This window comes from Podarcis muralis, chromosome 11 (genome assembly GCF_964188315.1).
Source record: "Podarcis muralis chromosome 11, rPodMur119.hap1.1, whole genome shotgun sequence".
In the NCBI taxonomy this organism is placed as follows: Eukaryota; Metazoa; Chordata; class Lepidosauria; order Squamata; family Lacertidae; genus Podarcis; species Podarcis muralis.
The window spans coordinates 33,374,480-33,392,052 of NC_135665.1; the positions used below are offsets into that span (position 1 = coordinate 33,374,480).

General features: G+C 44.6%; 1 long non-coding RNA gene across 1 annotated transcript; it reads left to right on the forward strand.

Annotated features, from left to right (window-relative positions):
• The first annotated feature begins 369 nt into the window (after positions 1-369).
• On the forward strand, positions 370-17,271 carry LOC144329155 (uncharacterized). Its single transcript, XR_013394577.1, has 3 exons — positions 370-459; positions 2,288-2,447; positions 16,352-17,271. It is a non-coding gene; the product is annotated as an uncharacterized LOC144329155 (long non-coding RNA).
• The last annotated feature ends 302 nt before the right edge of the window (positions 17,272-17,573 follow it).

A 17,573-nucleotide genomic window follows, 5' to 3' on the forward strand; every position in this document is an offset into this window, starting at 1 on the left:
TAAGCTTACGAGCACCCTCACATACTTTGAAAAGGGGGTGGTTTCAGACGTGGAAGCCGTTCACTGGCTTGCTGTTCCCCTATTAACGCTTTCCTCGCGAACGGGATCTTTGGCATGGGAGACGCGTGCGAAGGGACATTGGGGTACCGCACCCCCTAGTGGCTGCGGCGAGCATCGCCCGCCTCCCGGTTCCTTTTCGTTTCGGTGCGAGCAACGCCCTTTGAAACAAATAAGAGGGCGGCGGAGAGGGTGGGGGACGAGCCCCCTTCTTGACACGCCCTCTTTTCCAGCAACCAATCACTAGGGGAAATGCAAATCGACTCATGAGCTCTCGCGTACACCCGTTGGCTTGCCCCTCCCCTCGTTGCTAAAAGCTGCCTTCGGATTAGGTCAATGCACGGGAGTCTCTTTCATGAAAACGTTCGATAAAGCCCCTTCCTCTCATTGCAACTCGCTTAGGTACGCGCCGTCTCACCGTCTCTTGAATGAGGGGGGGGGGGGACGTTGCTAGGCTCGACGACGTGATATGGAAGGTCAAGTTTCTGTCGTGTTGAAGGAAAGGATAGAGGCTGCAGCCTTTCCTAAAATATCTTGAGTTGGGAGGGGGCGACAGGAGGCGCCTTCCTTCCAATATGTACCCCGTTTTGGAGTTAACATATCCTGTACGTATTCCAATAGCGAGATTATGATCTGGGAAGCAAATACAGACTGCTAGGAGCCAGCTTTTCTTAAGAGGCAGTGTTGTGCAGTGGTTAAGAATGTCAGTCTTGGACCTTGGCAGACCAGGGTTCAAATCTCCATTCAGTCATCAAGCTCACCTGGTTGGCCTTGGACCAGTCACTGCTTCTCAGCCTTGTTGTCTGGATTAAGTGCCCCAGAGAACTATCTACATCACTTTATGCTCCTTGGAGAAAAAGATGAGCTATAAAAGCTATAACAAATAAATAAAAAAGTTTCTAGTCATCATGGTTGGGATAACTGCCTACACACTTCTCCATCATGAGTGTAGCCTAGATTTATTTTAGGGGGGCAGGCTTTATGTTAGGGGGGCAGAACTGAGTTATTTGTGACACAATTGGTCAGTTAGTTAAGTATTTGTTTATCTACTTGATTGGGAGGGCAGCTGACCCCCCTGCCCCCCCCAGCTATGTCCATGTTCTCTGTCCCTGTCCTGCTCCTCATTTCCCCTTTGAAACTTTTAAAAAGTAAAGACCACTTAAATATTTCCAAATGATTCAAAAAATCTTATTTAGGGAAATACAATAAATTATGCAAGTACTTTTAATTTGTGTAATTTATTGTGATAGCAGAATTTGGGTTTCCAGCTGAGGACGTTGAGCTTTTCTTGTGCATGCACCAGATCAGCAGGCTTTCCTGCTATGCTGCAAGAGTGAAATAATCACATCCTGAAGCATGTGTGCTGCATTAGCAAACAAGGGGAGTTCTAGAACTAGGTTGACTCAGCAGCTTCTCACCAGACTGCTATATGTGGTGCTAATGGGATATTGCTGCCCTTAGGTATTAAACAGAGAGGCTCCTTCCTGTTGCTTGTGTATAGTTCCTAGTGCTGTTTGGAAATGGTACTTGCTAAGAATGAAGAGAGTCGGCTGATTTTTTAATTCTAGTGTTTTGCTCATCTGTTTAAGGACAGTTCTTGTTTGCTTTGCATAATGTCAACAGATCTCCCCAGTGAATTATATTTCTTTTACAAGTCAGGATTTCTTGTATTGACTCTTAATATCAACTCTCAGGATGCGAACAACACTGCCTATGGCTTGGTCCCTTAAGAAGATGCATTCTTCTGCAATCACGATTAAAACATCCCATTTCTTTGTGAGATGCAACAGCCTTTTAAACTTATGCTGCCAATCTCCCTCCCACTCCCACGCAGGATTAAAGAATTATCCTGCTTTTGTTCGAACTGGTTTCCAGCTCTGTCAGAGATGTACTCTCTGGTTGGTTAAACACTTGGACTGCAATTAAACAAAGAGTGAGGTTTGCTTAAGATAATCGATTGAAATGGGCCTGAGCACGCTTATGCCAGTGCTGGACTAGTGATATCTTAGCCACACATCAAAACATACAAAGTACTGAATACATTTTCATGTTGTTCCTAAATGTTTATTAGCATATGTATTATAGTTTGGTGTTGGGTGCCCCATCCACGCAATGACAAGACTATTAATTCAGTAAATCCTAAGAGCATGATGCATCTGCCTATGTGGTGTTCTGCATACAGTTTACTTATGTTCAATCCCTTTCCTGCTATTATTCTTCCCCAAAACAGACAGCTGTCCTTATGGGAGGACTGCACATATCTGCAAAGACTGCAGGGATGAGAAACTCGTGGCTCTTCAGATGTCATTGGACTCCAGCTCCCATCAGCCCCAGCCAGCATGACCAATGGTCAGGAATGATGGGATCTGACTCCTAACAACACCAGGAGGGTCACAGGCCCCAGTTCCACCTTAGTTTATTTTTTAATTATCAGCACTAGTTTGCATATGAATGTTTTGTCTCACAATGCAGTCCTATATGTCTCCCTATGAATCCCATTCAGTTCAATAGGACTCGCTCCCATAGTGTTAGGGTATCAGCCTAATTTACTGATGGATATCAATTTAACTGATGGGTGCGTTAAAATAGGATAGAGAAGCAAATTTGCCTGGAGAGGATTGTGTGTTTTCTGCCTTTGAAAGAAGAAAACCTCCTTTGAAATGATGATGGGTCAAACCCAAATCCTCTGAGCCCAAGCTGTTGTGAATGCTTTGGGGAGTCAAAAGGTAAGGTAAAAAGGTAAAGGTACCCCTGCCTGTACGGGCCAGTCTTGCCAGACTCTAGGGTTGTGCGCTCATCTCACTCTATAGGCCGGGAACCAGCGCTGTCCGCAGACACTTCCGGGTCACGTGGCCAGTGTGACAAACTGCATCTGGCGAGCCAGCGCAACACACGGAACACCGTTTACCTTCCCGCTGGTAAGCGGTCCCTATTCTTTATCTACTTGCACCCGGGGGTGCTTTCGAACTGCTAGGTTGGCAGGCGCTGGGACCGAACGACGGGAGCGCACCCTGCCACGGGGATTCGAACCGCCGACCATGCGATCGGCAAGTCCTAGGCGCTGAGGTTTTACCCACAGCGCCACCCGCGTCCCTTACTTACTCCCCACTAAAGCGCCAATAGCTTTGCATACTTAAGCTCACTGAAATGCACGCTGGATTGTGGCTGTTACCTACAAGCTGCTGCAGCTTCATTTAATCATCATCACCATCATCATCTTTATTATTTGTACCCTGCCCATCTGACTAGGTTGCCCCAGCCGCTCTGAATAGAGAACCAAAGGCTGCTCTTATGAGACAGCTCCACCCCCACATGCTGAGTTTGCCTGAAGATCCATTATTAAACCTACCAAAATAGTTATTCATGCCCAAGCGACATCAATCATTTGGGCCGCACAATGCCTGACTGTAAATTATAACATTATCTATGAGCAGAATGATGATAATAAGAATAATGAAGCTCAAGTCACAATGCCAGGAGGCCAAGATCCTCCTCTTGATCTGTCAGATTTGTTTTGCGGCATGAAAGGCCTGGTTTCTTCCACCCCAAGCTCAGACATCATGAGAACTGTCACAGGCTTCCAGCAGGACCGGTTGATATCACTCAGAACGGTAGTTGTTTTTGCTGTTTGGAGAGCCCGGCTGGAGAAGCAGTTGCCAGGGTACAAGCGCTGCAAGCATTCTCCTTCAGCCTGACATCCTGGTGAGCTGTCCTGCAATTGCCCTCTGTAAGTCACAACACGAAGTAAACTGCTGTCAGGGAGATGAAAGACCCCTTTCCTCTCATCTCTCCACTGCAAAATTACTTCAGTGCCACACTGTATTTTATGTCAACACACACACACACACACACACACACACACACACACACTCTCCTTATGGTTCCCCCCCCCCATCTCAAAATTGAAAAGGCAAAAGAAAAGAAAAGATATAAGTACATTGTTCCCTGAATTCCTGACGTTCAGTGTAACCTAGCAACTTCTTGCCACAGCAATACAGCAGAGTGGGAGCATGGATGCAGTACATTCATGCAGCCAACAATACCGTGTCGTCTCTGTAGATATTTTTTGAGGTGAAACGCGTCCTTAATCGCTTCCTTAATTTCAGCAAGGATGGGACCCGCCTCGGCTTTCACACCGCTTTGCAAACGTGCATGCTGATTGTGTCGTTTTGTGAGGGTGGCGGTGGTGTTTCTATTCAGAGGCTCCCTCCTTAGCCTCTCTCAGTTGCAAAGGGAATCTGGAATTTTCCCGTCACATACGGCTCACAGCCTGCAGCAGATCACAAGCTGGGACTGGGAGAATATGCTCAGCGGCACATTTTCACATTGTGACAAATGTGCGAGTTCAAAATGTACTTGCAAGAAAGCGGGGAGGGGCTGGTGGTTTGCTAAATCAAGAGATTGTGGTGCACGTTGTTAACAAACAAATGTTGGGCGAGGGCCAGATCTGGCTGGCTGGGAGATTGGTTGGTCAATGAGGCCTACATTCTTTCTAGACAAAGAACTTCAGCAAAGCCCTATGAGTCAGGGTCAGGTAATAGAAAACCGTGAGAGAAGAATAAGTAGTGTTTGGGCAGAGCAGGGTGGGGACCTGTGGCCGTGTCAGGGATAATGGGTGGTGGACTCCAGCAACATCTGGAAGAGCACCAGTTCTCCAACTCTGTGGTAAGAGTCTTGCCTAGTGAACAAAGGCCTTTCAATGATCAATGATTCTGGCCATCTGATCTACAGTATTTTCATAGAATCATAGAAAATTAGAATTGGAAGGGATTCCAAGGGTCAGTTAATCCAATCCCCTGCAATGCAGGAATCTCAGCATCTGAAGAAGTGCCTGCAAAGAGGCATAGGTTGGATATAAACCACTGCTTCAGGCAGTGGAGATGCTTAAAGAAACAATTAAAGCCCAGCTCTAGAGCATTCTGTTTTACCCAGCTATGGCTCTTCCTCTCTCTTCTGTACAGAATCACACAAATATAGGAAACTGCCTAATACCGAGACAGACAGCTCAGTGTTGTCAATGGTAATTGGCAGCAGATGTGCAAGATTTTCAATGGGGTGTGTTCCAAGCCCTAACTGGAAATGTTGTGTATGTAAGGCAGATGCTCTACCACTGAACTGCTGTCCTTCATCACCACATACAAAGGGGAGTACGGCAGACATGCTTGGAAAGAAACATCAAGTGGTATAGCCATAGTTCCATGGAGCACATCTGAATGCCCTCACAGACTCCAAACTCCCTGCCTATATAAATGTAGCACCTGTGTCAAGTGCTTCCATTCCACCCTCAAGCTTCCCATATTAAGTGGGAAGATCACAGGAAGCTGCTTTCTCCTGAGTCACACCTGTGGTCTGTCTAGTTCTGTCTTGTCTATATTGATTAGTAGTTGCTCTCCAGAATTTCAGGCAGAGGTCTCTCCCAACCCTGAATGCATCTTCAAGCCTCCCCATGATTGGGAATGACTGTGGTTTCTAAGCCCAAGGTGTGAAAGCAAGCACACATACAAGCCCCTTTCGGACCTTACTCCTTAATGTAGGAATGTTGGGGATGGATTTTGTACAGGGGTGGGTGGGTCTTCACTTCCGGGGGGGGGGGGGAGCTGGCATGTACTCACCTGTTCCTAACCCCCTGTTTATTCCCCCCCCCATGCTGTTTGAATGCACAAGGAGGGCTTTAGAATTGGCCTAAACTGGGAAATACTTCCTCAAGCAACTCCTCTGTCGTACAGCTGAACTCGGTGGAATTATTCTAAGATAAATCATTTCAGTTTAAAATGCACTTCCCATCTTGGTAATCTGAAACTGGTTTCATCAGTACCATGCGCAGCCTGATTTGTAAATATTAGTTCACTAACTTGATTTTTGAACAAAGGGGAGACCAAAGAATATTAATAGAAGCACACAGCTCCGAGTGAAGCACTGAAGAACAGAAATGGAAAACCTGATCTCACAGTTCGGGAATGCTCTCATCACCATGGTGAGCAGGGGCTTCCTTGCAGTCTTGGTTCAAGGTTGCCTTCAGTTCTCTATGCTAACAGAGAGTTTTCCAGTACTGGAAGGATACTCAGGAGATCAATTAAGGGCCATGGAGACGCAGAAAGCAAACAGAAGAAAGCTTATTTTATTTTATTTTAAGTATGATTATCGGCTTATGCTGCAATGTTTACTCTTTGTCTCTAGGTGCACAATATTTTTAATGCCACATCTTTCCACAAGTGATTATTTCATATAGCTATATATATGCAAGACTGTATTTTTGTAATTGTTCCTTTCAACTTTTCAACTTGGGGTGTGTGTGTGTATAAAATAGTAGAACAGAGATGGGAAATTTTTAGCCCTCTAGATTTTGTTGAACACCGATCAGTCCTAGGCAGCATGGCCAATGGTCAAGCATGATGGGAGTTGTAGTCCAGCAACCTCTGGAGGGTCACAGATTCCTCACCCCTGTAGCAGAACCTTGATGAGTTCTTCAGCTCTGTATTTCTTTCACTGAGCATGTTGTGGTTCTGAACTAGTGTCTAGAAGCCACAGTCAGATGGATGAAGTTTAACAAGCTGAATCTGAGTCCAGACAAGAGAAGGCAGCAATGGTGTGGTTGGGAGGTAGGTGGCTTTGGGAGGATGGCATCTACATGTATGCCATGCAAGGCTTAATGACCCACCAGTCATGAAGCCATTTATTGCCTCTCTGCAAAAAAGAAGAAAGCAGCAGCAGGAAACTCCTGACATGTACAATAAGTCCAGTGCCACCTAGTGACTAGATCATAGAATGACACTATCCACACAATGTACATGTTGGTTTATCAGAGCCTGGGTGCTCCATCTATTTTGGATAAGAAAGAGGCAGCAGTGATCAGGAATGCTTCTTTTCAGCTACGCTTTATATGCTGAAAACCAAGAACTCCAAAGGAGTCAAACATGTCTTTTAAAGGATTGCCTAATTTGTGGCACAGTTGTATATTTCCCCTGTTGCTTTCAAGGCCTCTTGAGTTCTTCCCACCACCACTGCTCACTGTCTACTTCATTATGAATTGGCAAGGGTGGCTATATTTTTCTCCCTTTGAAAAGGACCTAAACCTGGAGGAGGATGTTAAAAAAAGGAACACTTCTCTCCCACTTCCTATTTCAGCTCTATCTACTTTGCAAGGCTCAGACTGGCAACCGAGCAGTAGCAGGACTGAAAGCAGAGGAATTGAGAGGGTGGGAGGCAAAGGAAGGCAATCTGGGAGGCTGCTGGGGGTAAAGAACATTGAGTGGTGGAGGCGGGGAGGATAGTGGAATGTCGGGGGGAGAGATTTGAGTGCTGTGGGGAGAGGGGGCACCTGCAACAGAAGTTAGATCCTCTTGAATGGCATGATTATTCCCATGGGTCCCAGGAACACAACCCAATCTCCAAAGTTCTTGCACACCAGCCTCTCAAAGGGCCATTTATGTCTACCAGGAACATAAAGGGACATGGCTATGAATGTAAAACGGTGACATTTTAGCCCTTACTGCCAGTGACAATCAACCCTACCTATTTCCCTTCAATAAACTTCACCTTTCAGACTTACTCCCTGCATTTTACAGGCTTCTGCTTAAGCCTGTTGATAATAAAAGTGTGATAAGTAAATATCTCTCAGGGTGATCCTGAAAGAGCTGGGCCTTCTGCTGAGTAGGAGGAAAACATTTTCATTAAGCCAGTTGCTACTGGCGGCCTGACAAGATGGTAAATATTATTGCTAGTGCAGTATGCCATGGTGATCCTAGGAGGGCGACGGGGCTGAAAAGCACAAATACAATGTGCAGTCTGCCTGGTATATGGCCAAAGGCTAGTCTTAGCTCTGAAATCAACTCCATTCTGTAAAGAAGAAGAAGAATACATTTGGCTTTGCAAGATTCCTAGTGTTTTAGAAAGCAGGGGTCCTGCATGCGCTCTCTCTCTCTCTCTCTCTCTCTCTCTCTCTCTCTCTCTCTTGCTGTCGCAAGTTTTGAAATCGAAAGCAGCACCTGACAAGAAAAAGAAACATTTGGGTTTTTGTATCAAAGTCACACAAAAGTACAAATAGGAATAAAACCGAGACCACCCATGGCGAGAGTGTTCTCGTTAAAGCTACCGTCAACTGACCTGTGCACCAGAGGTTTTCTGTTGCTGAGGCAATGGGATGTAGGTTTGAACTAGACTATCACAGCCTGGATTTCCAAGAATCCTTGGGGGCAGAAGTTCATAAAACATATATTTCTTTCTTTTGTGTGGAAAAAAATAGTCTCCATTGAAGCTGAGACACACACACACAAGCACATGGGGATATATATAAAAAATAAATCAGATAAATGAAAGCAGCTAATGACAGTATTCTTCAGTGCTAATGCCATATTGAGAGTATTTAACGCAGAGATGATGATCTATGAAACACTAAACTAATATTCCTGTTGCTTTTGAGATGACAAAGGGTTTGCAAAGCCTGGCAAAAATAGAATAGTGACAAATAAATGCATAAATGGAGGATTTGGAGGTATGAAACGTATATTAGGGCTTTGCTATATATCTGAAAATAAAATAATATTGTAAGTTAGACAAAATCTGACCAAAAAAGACCTATACATATTTCAATATGTATGCTGTGCCCTCTAAAAATACTTACAGTATGACTGGCCTGGCCTTAAAGCTGAGTTGACTTGTAGCAGACCATGAGTGATTCACTGCAGAGTTCTTGACAGTCAGCTGGACTGGAGTGATAGTCTATGCAGGACCAGAATGGCTTATTTTGATCTGCGTTTTACAACTTTTAGTTACAGTATATTGATGACCCTGCACTGGCAACCCCATTGCCAGGTGCACCCCATACATTCTCTTTAGGGAGGGAATCAAGGCTGCGGAGAGAAACCTCAGGATGCCAAGAAGCTTGTCAAAAAGTTTATTCTTCCACTGAGTAGGTTGGCAATTCTATTCTAAAGTAGCCACTGTAAAAAATGAAGCAAGGCCATCTTTCTTTTTTCTCCAAACAAGAGTGAGATTAAATATCAAAGGTACGCACAAATAATGATTTTATGGGTCCAATGTGTTTTGAAAGACTCTTCTTCATGGGCACTTAAAATAGTGGACCACTGTGTTCTCTGTAGCCATCCCAAATGCAACAGCTAGACTGGTGACTGGGAGCAACTGCAGGGCAAGCTGATCAGGCGCCTGGGGTGGCGTGTGTGCCCTGCTCCCAGGGGTGGGGCCAGTCGCCCATGGGGTGGGGTGAGCCAGGGCAGGATGCTCCGTGGGGCCTCCAAGGAGTCTGTCTGCCTCCTCCCACTCAGCCACTCTACAGCTGAGGGGGAGGTGGCGGGCAAACGGTTTGGGGCAGTGCGGAGCCTGTGGGCACCCAAGCCACCACATCACTCCCAGGAGAGACGTGTGGCTCAGGCACGCTGCAGGCCCTGCAGTGAGTGCCGCCCACCATTTTGTCACACCCCTCAGTGGTGACACCCGGGGGAGCTGCCCCCACTGCCCCCCTTCCTCTGCCCCTGCTGCAGGGACCATAACACACCAGTCCTAAAGGATCTTCACTGGCTCCCAGTATATTTCCGAGCACAATTCAAAGCATTGCTGCTGACCTTTGAAGCCCTATATGCCTTCAGCCCCTTCCTCTGCCCCTGCTGCAGGGACCATAACACACCAGTCCTAAAGGATCTTCACTGGCTCCCAGTATATTTCTGAGCACAATTCAAAGCATTGCTGCTGACCTTTGAAGCCCTATATGCCTTCAGCTCAGTTTACCTGAAGGAGTGTCTCCACCCCATCATTTAGTCCACACACTGAGGTCCAGCTCCGAGGGTCTTCTGGTGCATTCCTCACTGCGGGATGTGAAGTTACAGGGGCCCCATCAGAGGGCCTTCTTGGCAGTGGTGCCCTCCCTGTGGAACACCCTCCCACCAGATGTCAAGGAAATAAACAACTACACAGCTTTTAGGAGACTCCTGAAGGCAGCCCTGTTTTAGGTTGTTTTTAATGTTTTATTAAACTGGAGCTGGGGCTGGGAAGCACTTAACCTCTGTGAACTGCAGAATGTTTTAGTAGGCAAACAATTGCAACGGAATAATGGGCAGGTAAAAACATCACATCATAAAGTTAGGCAGACCCCCTCCCCAAGCCCTGCCAGAGTCAATTTATTACGTCAGTCCCTGTCCATAAACAGTTTTTCAAATGGTGGTTCTCGACAATTGTCTTCTGATGCATTAGTTCTGAAACGGAAGAAAGAAAAATAAGAAAGCAAAAGAATCTTTCTGAAAAGAAACTTCTTTTAGGCATCCATCACATGGGACCACTGAACCCACCAGGAAGAGTGTTTCTGCTTTCTCAGGCTCTCACTTCATTTGAGATAAGAAGCAGAACTTTGTCTTGAATCCCTTGCCTTTGCGTTTGTATCGCTGTTATTTCTCTAGGGCCGTATTTAATTGTCTGTGTCTACCTGGATTTTGCAAACACCAGCTCTCCTGCACAGTTTGGTGCTTGCTGGGAACAGAAATGCAACTGCCAGGGATGTCCTGCTTCAGAGAGAAGGCAGTTGCTCTCCCGCTGCGCTTGGGTTTAGCAATGTTGATCTTATGCATTTATGACCTCCCTTTGATTATTGTAATTCCTGGTATCTAGGCATGAAGCTCTTGACCTTACAACAGTAAAAACCACTCCAGAACACTTTCTTCACGGGCTCCCTGCCAAACAACACATCAAATTGATGGTTTTAGACCTTATCTTAGACACACTCTATGGGGTATTAGTGTGGCGGGCTGGCTCACCATGTGTGAGCATGACCTACAAAACAGCTACCTTCCACTGCAACAGCAGAAATGTCAGTCTTAAGATTTCACTGTGTGCAGGAGATACAGAATTTTCCCAGCAAGAGCATCTTGAATCTGGAAGGCACACCCAGGAGAGGTGAGAATGGGAACAAACCGCAGCATAGAAAATATGGTACACTTAACTCTACATATTGTGCACATACTTTTAAAATCTGAAGATGAGGGTTGCCAAACAGCACTGTGTATATATTTTTTGCATGCTCAGAAATAAAGAAACCAAAATTCTGCACCCAAGTACCTCAAATCCAGTGCTAGTCAAAAGCGGAATTCTACAAGCGATGCACTTTAAGAAAATTTATCCCGTGTGGGATTCACCTAACAAATTCCACTTCCACAGCAGAGCTTCTCCCACCATGTGCCTCCCTCTCTCCTTAAATTGGCTCTGGGTAGGGGGCCAAGAGAACCCCAGAACAGGATGTAGGGGAGGAGGTGCAATTCCTGCACTGATGGAATGATCAGCATAGTGTGATGTTCAATTCCTCCCCCAGATGTTTTGACATCATTTTAAAAAACAATTTCTGCTGGCCACATGGCAAGTTCAATGGACTTTAGGCCTGTCCGCATAACAAAGAGGTACTCTCATTGTCATTTGATTCTCTTATGCCACTTCAGGAGCTGAACATCGTTCTGGCCCTAGGATGGAAACAACCAGAGGTCAAACTGCTAGTCGTCTTGTGCATTAAAACCAGTGGCGGATTTAGCAGGGTGTCACTGGTTTGCCAGCACTTGAGGCTGAGCCGAGAGGGTGCCAAAGAGGGCGCCACAACAATGACAAGCAGTGGCTGCTGGACTAGAGAGAACTTTGGTCTGTTCTAGTTGGGATCTTCTTGTTATGCTATGCATGGCAATAGGCTCTTTTTTGGGGGGGGGGGTGCATGCCTAATTGCCATATGGGAAGGGGGAATTTTGACAGGGATGGAAGGGAAAAAGGGAAAGGGAGAGAGATAAAGAGATAAAGGAATATAACAGAAGGAGAGAAGTGGTACACTGGGCGTTAAAATGGTGCATGCAGCTTTGTGCCTGGGGCTCTCTTCACACATTCGAATGCAAGGGTCATCAATATTTTGGGGTCTGTGTGCTGACTTGCAAATGGGAGAATAGTTGTGGGCACCACACACACATTGCAACCAAACACACGGCAACCTCTTCTATTGCCTAAAACAGAATACTTCTTACAAGCCTAATTTCAGCAGGGGAAGGCGACACTGTGGGCACCAGGGAAAGCCTCTATGGGCCCATGTGTGCACCAAAGGCACCAGATTGGCGATCCCTGCTCTAATGAATGTGTGTAGTTTGGGAGATGAACCTGCTGCGAGGCTGTTGCTCTCTTAATAATACATGGAAATGACTACTATCACAAGCCACTGAAATCAACTGACAAAAGGTGACTGAAGATAAGATCGGAAAATCTCCCACTGATGTGCTTCACTCCCTCATTTTAATGAGTTTGGTTGGTTTAATTTTGCATCCGTTCTGTGCACTTGGTCCTAAACTTGCATCATTTCGTTATGTCAGAGGGTTTTCTTTTTCTTTCTTTCTTTTTGCCTTGCAAGGATTATTCCAATCTCTTGTATGGAAATTTCTTGAAAGATGGATGTGAAAATTTCTGCAATATTTCTGCCCTCTCTGTGTTTGAAAGCTGATTTGTCAGCGTTTGTATGTTATCTGAATTTATGTGCAAGCAAGTAAAGAGCAGGCAGGGGTTTTATTAGTACACCCAGAGAATCATCCTAAATCTCAGAACAAATGGCACAGATCTCTGAAATTTTGCTAGGCTTTTGCAATCTGTGCTGGCTGGCAAATGCACTGACAGTGAGCTTTCAAAAGTAATATTGTATCATTCCTCTCCACCCTCTCCTGAAGCCTACATTTTCCATACTCCGTTAGAAACAGTCATTTGTTTATTAAAGATCTTAAAATGGTAGATGGTGAACACAAAGTTATTGGATAGATTTCTCTAATTCTTAAAAAAAAAAATCTAATTCGTTTTACTAAAATTAACTAATTCATTAACTAAAGTAGTTTTCATGGTGGTAAATACCAAGAACTAAAATATTCTGTTACTGAGTGCACAGTTCTGGGGAATAACGACAGAGAACTGAAACCAAAGGCAACCACCATTTTGACAGCTTTTGCAGCAACAAATACGGCCATGGTGGTTCCTGACAATTAAAAAGGTACTCAAAAAGTACACTGATGGTTCATCGTTCATGTATGTCATTTATTGCAGGCATATTTTGTGTGCTCCCCCACTCCCAGCTCCTTTAGTCAAAGGTAACATGTTCATACCAGGGATACACGGCAACATTTTGTTTGGGGTCCCCATGGACTCATAATAATGATAACCTCCACAGGTCCATAGGACCTGATTTGCTTGCACAAAATTTGTGGGCAGGTAAGATGGCGTCCGTTATTTATTGAGCATCCATCCTTATTTGTTTGTAGGGACGTTGTGCCAAGTTGCATCTCAAACTTTCCAGCGCATTTCCCCATTGTTTTCCTTATTGTATGAAGGCCACCCTTTGGGAGGGAAGCAGTAGCCCTCCTTGTGCAAGGGTGCCAAATCAACTTTAATTGTGCAATCTGAGTTTGCCAGTTTGTGATTGAATCTCACCCCGAAACAGTGACAGTCCAGAAACACCCTTAGCTGTCGCAGGCCATGCTACAGCAACACTAAATTCAGATACATCAATTTCACTCCTGCCTTGACAGCAGTCATGAATGTTTTCCAATGCCGAAGTAGATCAGGGCTGTAGCTCAACATGAGTGAGACTTTCAAACCATGGGGGAAAAAAGTGTTGAGATTTATGTGCCAGTGTCAAGATTTTATTTCTTTCACCAAGTATAACACTTTTCTTACAGACTGTGTGGGCTGCGATGTGAATGGCCATCAGTATGAACTTATGGTCAAAGTACTTCAAGGGAACACCTCTTTGTCAGAATCCAATTTTATTAAGTTATAGGAGGATTTTTTAAAAAGAAGTGTGTGAATGTGCACACACACAATAAAATATGCATTTATATCTGAAATAGTTATACTGTAACCCAGAATTTTTGTGTGTGTCGTGTCATTCTGCTGAACATTGTTGCTTGGCTCTGAGTAGCAGGATAGTTTTACCACAGTGCCTCATGGTCAGGATAGTTTGGAACCGTGCTATTTTTCTAGAAAAAGAGGTGCCAGAACTCACCACAAACACCTTCCTCATTCTCTTGGAATGGCAATGACACCCACCAGAGAGGTGCTGGAACTGAGTTCCTATGAGTTCCCCCTGAAAAAAAATCTCTGGATTGGAAGCATGGCTGCATTGTGGTGGCCCCAGCCAGAAATGCACATGATTTGTTCTCATTGCAAAGTTTTGAAAATTAGAGGATATAGTGCCCCAGGCATTGTTTCCTCCTTCTTTCCCCATCTTACAGAATCACAAAGAGGTGAAAGGACACCCAGTTCAACGCCCTGCACAAAGGCTAGTCCAGTGGTTCTCTGGGCCACCCTTTCAGAATAAAAATTTGCTTGCACCACATTGATTTTTTTTAATTGATAAGGAATACACTGGAAAACAAAAAGAAACAACTTCTAGCAGGGCTGAGTAAATAACATAGAACAAAAGTACTTTATAATATGATCAAGGGACACTCAGAAAGTATAAAACATTGCAGCTACATAAGAACAGGCATCATTCCCAAAATATAATATTGCTTGTCGTTGAGCCTTCCCACCACACTTGCCACAGCCTCTCATGCCACACCCTTTGAGAACCACTGTTCTAGTCCATCCATGCCCACCACCAGCCTATCCTAACCAGACCTGTACAGAGAACAGGTTTTGTTAAAAGCAACAAAGCTGCTATCTTAAAAAGGGCTGATTCTGCACCGATGTGAGTTTGCTGTGAAGTCTATGTGGTTTTCATGCCAGCAGACCACAGTGCAGCGTTGCTGGCATATGCCTGCAGGTCTAACGTTGTTACTCTCCATGAATACTCTTTTTATCCAGTTGTCTCCTCTTTCTGTATTATGCCTCCTGATACAGCCTTCCTTTATGCCTAATCTGCCATGCTCTGATCTGGACACCCTCTGTTCAGCACAAATTTTATGTTCCTCTATGTCTGCATGGAGGTAGCTGTACAACAATGTACATTTTAAACCAATGACATTATAAATCGCCCCTTAAAAAAAATCTGCCCAGTGTTAAGGAGGGAAAAATGGCCGTGCTTTGTCTGTTGGGTGAATGCCGTTCATTTGAGAAACCTATACAATATTGACTCAATAGCTGCTTCAGTCTGGTGGGTAGAGTATACAACTCCCAGTGATATAATGTTTTAGTTCTCCTTCTCTGTCTCTCCCCACAATGGAATCGGTGCAGATCAAATTGCCAGATTCAACTGTGTGTTTCCTTGCATTTGTCCATTTGTGTAAAAATCTGAACAGTTTTTTAAACACAGGGTACTTTGTATTTATGAGCTTAAATATTCTCGCCTTTTCTCTTCTACCATTCTTGGGAGCTGCTGGAAAGGGGGAAAGTGAACAACTAAACAACACACACAGTGTATATCACGTCTCATTGAAATGCAGCGAGTGTTGTCTGCATCTTAATTCTATTAGAGCACGGACAATGGATGTATTTGTGTTAGTTACTTTCCCACTTTGAGCTTAAACAAACCAGTCAATGGAAGTCTGGGTGGCAGCAGAATGACATGCTGTGGATGACGATGCAGTCAGCAAAATGCTAAATGAAATGTTTGTCCCCCTCCCCATCCCATCCCACCCCACCCCAATATAGAACTCCCCCTTCCCCCCTTGTCTCTCATCACTTTTCATCCAGTTGGAATCTGTGTGTGTGTGTGTGTGTGTGTGTGTACATGGTCTGAAGGGTCATGTGCTGCATTTTGCTTTTGTGCTGTCGTCTGGTGAGAAAACCCCCCAACAAACCCAAATGTGCCCCATTTTCAAAGGCTACCTGAACCAACTGATGAACATTTGTTCTGCTTCTCCAATTAATATGCCTTATTGGCTGACTAAACAATGGTTGCTGGGTTGAATGACATGCTGTAATTCTCCAGCCAATGCCACTACAGGTTTTCCCCCATGGATACGATTAGTTTATCATAGTGCTCATATATATATATATATAGTGTGTTGGGGGGGGGTACTTAGCCTTTCTGATTATAGAGCAGCTCCAGTTATGGACCTGTCTTGATTGTACCACCCATCTGTTGTTTGTGAGAATACTTTTCCCTAAAGGGAGATGGTTATGTACAGGCAGAATGTACCACCTGCCTATTTGTTCCCCAGATTTCTCTCTCTCTTTCTCTTTAAGCTATTAATCAATGCTATTGGGAGGTTCCTAGAGGAAAACCTGAGGATTATGTGATTAACTTACTTGTCTTTCTGAAAACTGATATTCACAGGTAAGGAAAACTTGTTTTCAGGATTCACAGAATCAAGTGACAGAAATATCATCTGTTTTCTTTCAGGTAGTCCTTTATGTCGTGATGAGACACAACTGAAATTTTCGGAATACCAAGCTGCATATTAGTTATTAAATAGAATTTCTCTCTCTTTTGAACAAAACATCATTACCGAATCCTATTAAGATGTGAGCAATTGAAGTTAAGCTTGACGCATGTGAGTCACTTGCTCCACAGAAGAAAGTAAGAGTTATAATCTGAACTGGCACTCCCAAGCTCAGAGCAACATGGAAGAAAAGAGGACGGGAGAAGGTCATGTTTGAGAAGATGTCGCTTCATTTGTCACTCACAGTGTTGGGCTTGATTCAAAGGATGGTCTTGCCACCAACACCGTGACACAGGGAAATCAAAATTCCTTTTTGCACTGTAGAAATGTGGGCTACTTCTGCATCTAAGTAGTGGGTGGGGTCATGTTTCTGAAGGCAACAAAACTTCCTTGCATGTAATTAACAAGGACATTAGAGAAAAAGGATAAATGTAGCTCAGCTTTCACCAGCTGGGTGTCTCCAAATGTTTTGGACTACAACTTGCATTTTAATTCTGGTTTTAGCTTATTGGTTTAATTTTTTTATTGTTTTAAATGGTTGATTTTAACTCTTTATTGATAATTGTACAGTCATACCTCGGGATAAATATGCTTCAGGATAAGTAGCAGTGACCCGGAAGTAACGGAGTGTGTTACTTCCGGGTTTTGCCACTCGTGCATGCGCTGATGGTCAAAATGACGTCATGCACATGCGTGGAAGCGGCGAAACGCGATCCGCGCATGCGCAGATGCGCAGTCGCGTCTTACATTCTATTCAGTATGCGAACAGGGCTCCGGAACGCACCCCAAGGTACCACTGTATTGTTTTGTTCTTTTTCCAAACTGCTTTGAGATTTTTCTTACAATAGCAGTATCTACATTTTATGAAGTAACTGAATGAAATAAACTTATGAAGTAACTGAATGAAATAAAAGTCCTGTCTTTCATGCTGAAGGTTGTTCCAAAAGGAGGGGCTGCATAATGGCCGCTTACTATGTTTTGCGGTGTGGTGGTTGCGGCCCGATGTGGCACCCCCCAGCTTGTCCTGCCGCACCATACCATGTTTCTGTTGTGGTGGTGCCCCCCTCGGCTGGCCCGGGGACTCATGGGTTGCTGCCAAACCCTCTACTCAAACAAGCCAATCCATGCTGACTTGGGGGGGGGCATGGCTTGGGGAGTGTACCTGGATGAAGCAGGCTTCAC